Source organism: Rattus rattus, chromosome 1, assembly GCF_011064425.1.
Source record: "Rattus rattus isolate New Zealand chromosome 1, Rrattus_CSIRO_v1, whole genome shotgun sequence".
NCBI classification, from domain to species: Eukaryota; Metazoa; Chordata; class Mammalia; order Rodentia; family Muridae; genus Rattus; species Rattus rattus.
In genome coordinates, this window is record NC_046154.1 from 145153491 (window position 1) to 145158490 (window position 5000).

Genomic DNA, 5000 nt, shown 5'->3' on the forward strand with positions numbered 1-5000 from the left:
AGACAAAGGAGACATTTTCCTTAAGAATTGATACCAAAAAGTGAGTTTAAGGGGAAAACGTGTGAAAGACACTTACTGCTGGGCTAAAAGGTAACAAGCTAATGTGCTCTTTTTCTGTGAGTGAGACTCTTGAACACCACTATTATTAGCAATAATACCCATATTGATACTTTCTTACCAATAATAATAGCTCTTGATTATTCATTTATTAGTAGAGCCAATAAACAGAGTGAATGAATAACTTCTTACAGTGTTTCAGCTCTGGCTAAATATTTGGGCTTTCATTAAAGTAATAATTATAGAGTTTTTTCTTTTTTGTGGTATTGGACATTAAATTCAGGACCTTATACATACTAGGTAAATATTTCCCCTCTGATCTGCATCCTGGAAATTTATATGAATATAAATGTATACATGAGCATATAAATATGTGTATATGTGAATTGATCAATAAATAAAAATATGTTAATTTTAGACTCCATTTACTTTTAGCCAAAATAATTAACTAGATGTGGTCGAGGGTGTTCCCTGACACATCACACCACACACTATTAATGTCCCATGACTCCAGCCTCGGAACTTATTTTGTTTGCTCCTGACTTCTCTTTGGAAAGTTTAGTGGATAACATCTTTATCATCATTATAGCTCCTTTGGGGTCTTGTTGTGTGTGTATATTCATGTCTGTGAAGTTGCACATGTGTGTATGTTTATGTGCAGGCCAGAGGACAATGAAGAGTGCCATTCTTCAGATGCTATCTACCTTAGTTTTATTTTAAAGATACGGTCTTACTGACCTGGAACTTTCCAAGTCGGCTATGTTGGCGGGCTAGTAAATTCCATCTATTCACCTGCCTCCACTTCCCGAGGGCTGGGATTATAAGTGTGTGCCCGCTATACACCCAGCACTGTAAAAAGTCTAAGGACTTCCTTCAGGTCCTTGTACTTGTAGGGCAAGTACTTTTCTGACTAAGCTGTTTCTCCAACCTGAGATTTTGTTCTTATGACTGGGTTTTACTTGAATTTGATGCCTCATCACGTTGTAATTTTGGGCTCAAACAGAATTCCATAGTGTATGATAAATCAGGTTGAAAAACAACTATTTTGCCTATATGAAATAGAATTGCTTAAAGAGTTCTTTTTGATGCATGTTTATCTCTGTGCGCAATAACTTAGAAACACATAGGAAATTTCTAACAATGGATGTCTCTGAGGAATAGGACCAGAATACTGTGAGGGAAGAAGTCTTTTCACTTAATACCTATTCAGGTTATTTTTTAAAAAAAATTAAAACATATTAAGAGTGTAATTCAAAGTATCTCTTAAAAATAGTTCCAGAGTATTAAAGTGTGATTAGCATACAGAAAGCTGTATGAAGTTTCCTTAATTTAGAGACAAGTATACCTTTGTGACGCTATCATTATAATCTGTGTTGTAAACACATACAAGGCCTCAGAAATTTTCCTGTTGCTCTCTTTACTGTGTTTTGTGTTGTAAGAACACCTAAGATGAGTTATAACCTCATAGCAAGAGTTAGAAGATATGATACAGCACTGTTAACTGCAGGCACTTGTTTGCCATGGGTGGTCTCTAGGTCTTTAGAGCTGAAATTTGCACACTGTTAATATAATGACCACTCCCCTAGTTCTAATTTGTTGTGTGTTGATGTGACCAAGACCCTGACCTAAAGCAGCTTGTGGAGGAAAGGGTTTATTTGGCTTTCCTTCATATGTCACAGTCTGTCATTATAGGTCAGTCAGGGTAGGAACTCTAGCAAGAACCTGGGGTAGAAACTGAAGCAGAGGCCACGGAACTGAGCTTCTGGACTTGCTCTCCATGACGTGCTCAGCTTTGTTCCTTGTAGAACCCATGGTCACCAACACTGATGTGCTACCCCCCACAGTGGACTGGGCTCATCTGTATCAATCATGAATCAAGAAACTGTCCCACAGGTTTTCCTTCAGGCCAATCTGATGGAGGCAGTTCCTCAATTGAGATTTCCCTCCTCCAGGTATGTTTAGGTTGTATCAAGTCAACAAAAAACTAACTATCCAATCCTCTCTCCATGTGGTCCTTAAATTTTGATTCTTTTTCCAGGTATGATGGCACACAACTTTAATCGTAGCACTTAGAAGGCAGAGACAGGTGGATAGAATAGGACAGACTAATCTACTACATAGCAAATTCCAGGCTAATTCCAGAGTTACATACTCTGTCTCAAAAATAAAATAAAATAATATGAAACATAAGCCTTCTTGTTCTTTCATTTTTACGCCAAAGAATAATTTGTTGGCCAGCTAAAATCAACAGAACTTCCATGCATAAACAAAAGTTTTATTAACTAATGCCTTCATTATACAAATACTGGAAATTTGATATATATATATATATATATTTTTTGGTTCTTTTTTTCGGAGCTGGGGACCGAACCCAGGGCCTTGTGCTTCCTAGGCAAGCGCTCTACCACTGAGCTAAATCCCCAACCCCCTGGAAATTTGATTTTTAAAAATAAGCTGTATTGTTACTTTTCCATTGCTGTAATAAAATACAATAACCAAGGCAACTTGTAGAATAAAGTATTTAATTTGTGAATGGTTCCACAGGAATAAAAGTCTATCATGGCAGGAAAGTATGGCAGCAAGCGGCAGACATGGCAACAGGAGTAGAAGCTGAGAGCTCATAACTTGAATCATAAGAACAAGACAAAGTGCTCTGGGAATGGCTTGAGGGTTTTGAAACATCAGAGCCCTTATCTGTGACATAACTCCTCCAGGAACACCACACTCCATCTATCTACTGAACCGGCTCTACCAAACTGGCCTTAAAAGCTCCACACAGCCAAGGGTAACCCTGATTTTTTTTAATGGATTTTTTTAAATTTACATTTACAGTTCTACTGCTTCTGCCTCTTGAACACTAGGATTTCTGGATGTAATATGACACCCTGCTAATGTAGCACTGGGGATTGAACCAAGGCCTTGCATATGCTATACCCAAGCACTTTACTATCGGGCTACACATCCATAGCCCATAACACTCATAAGTATTTTAGGTGTTAACTATTTATTGTTCACAAATACACTTTCTCTGTCCAGTGTTTAACTTTTCATATTGTTGCTTCCTTTGCTCTATAGAAGCTTTCCATTTTGCTGTAGGAATAGTTGGTTATTTTGTTGCTTGGGCTTTTGGTGTGATATCCAAAACCTTAAGGTTATAGCAAGCAGCTTTCTCTCTTTTATGTTCTTTCCTGAGGGTTTTGTGGTTTAAGGTTTTAGATTTAGGTCTTTTGCCTATTTTGAGTTAATTTTTTAGTTCAATTTCAATAATTTGCATGTAAAAACCCAGTATCTCTAGTATCAGTTACTGAAGAGACTATCTGTTTTATTGATGCCCTTGTTGAAAATTAGTTCTAAATTTTTATCTATTTACGGGGCACTTTATTTGTTTCATTGGTCTTTGTTTCTGTTTTTATGTCAATATAATGTGCCTATTTTGGCTGCATGTATGTATGGGTACCATGTGCATGCCTGGTGCTTGAAGAGTGTTAGGACTGCTAGAACTTGAGTTATAGGTAGTTGTGAGCCTCCATGTGGATGTTGGAAACCGAACTTGGGTCCTGTGGCAATACTTGTCCTTAACTACTGAGCTGTTTGTCCAGCCCCAGTGCTTCAAAATTGTAGGAGTTCAATTTATTTCTTTAGCCTATTGAATGGTGTGATTACCGGAACATACCCAGACTGCAATGTCACTTTATATCAGGAAATATGAAGCCTCCAAGTCTTTCAATATTGCCTCATCTAGTCAATGTGTGTGTGTGTGTGTGTGTATGTGTGTGTGTGTGTGTGTGTGTGTGTGTGTGTGTGTGTGTGACTTATGGATTTTAAGTCTTTACTTATGTGGAGAATACCATTGAGATTTTGTTATATATTATGTTAAGCCTCTGTATTGTTTTTCATAGTATGGGTGTTTTAGCAATATTCTTTTGATCCATGAACATAGGTTATCTTTCTGTATCCTTGTATTCTCTTCGTTTTCTTGTATTCATGCTTTATAATTCTTAGGGTACTAATCTTTTACTTCTTTCAGTTGCATTTCTAGTTTTTGATACTGTTGTAAGAGACATTATTTTTCCCAGCTAGGTTATTGTTTGTGCATATGAGTTACTGGGGTTTTGTGATTCTGTAGCTTTTATCTTTGTATCTTTATAAATTCATGTATTAGTTGTGGTTATCCATGTGTGAACATGTGTAAAGTGGAGTTTTCCACATGTGGAATCACGTCATTGAGAAGGGAGGTAGTGTTGCTTTGTTCTTTCTGATTTAGATCCTTTTTACTTGCTTCTCATATCTTCTTACACTTTTACGACTTTCAATATGATGTTGAGTAGAAAGAGTCAGCATAGGCATCCTCTGTTGTGCTAGATCTTAGCGGAAAATCTTCCAGTTATTTCCTACTGATTATGATAGCGGTGGGGGATTTTCCATAAAAGTCTTTTATGTTGTGGAACTTTCCTTCTAAACCCATACTGTTTTTAAAATCAAGGATGCTGAACTTTCTTAAATGCTTTTTTTCTCAGTCAATTGAGACGATCATTATAATCTTCCGGTTTGTCAGTGAGATGCATTCCACTGATTGATTTGTGTTTTTAAAAGCTTGCCTTGTATACCAGGAGTAAGTCCCATTTTATCACAGCACATAATCTTTGATGTTGGTTTGTGTGGGTCAAATTTTACGAATGGTTTTTGCATCAGTGTTCATAAGGGATGGCAGCTTCTGACAATGTTTTTGGTTCAAGGATCAAAGTGATGTTGGCTTCATAAAATTTGTTCAGAAATATTTCCTCTGATTCTGTGTTCTGAAGAATTTCAATAGTTTTGGTTGACAAGATGGCTCAGTGAGTAAAATTACTTGCCATGTAGGCCTGGCAACCTGAGTTTGATCTCTGGATCCCACAGTGCAAAGAGAGAACCTATTCCCTAAAGTTTTCTTTTGACTTCCATCT

At 37.0% G+C, this 5000-nt stretch overlaps 1 protein-coding gene across 1 annotated transcript in view; it reads right to left on the minus strand.

The window, feature by feature from the left end:
• Cpa6 (carboxypeptidase A6) overlaps positions 1-5000 on the minus strand; it is a 323751-nt gene that overhangs the window by 53997 nt on the left and 264754 nt on the right. The window lies entirely within an intron of this gene.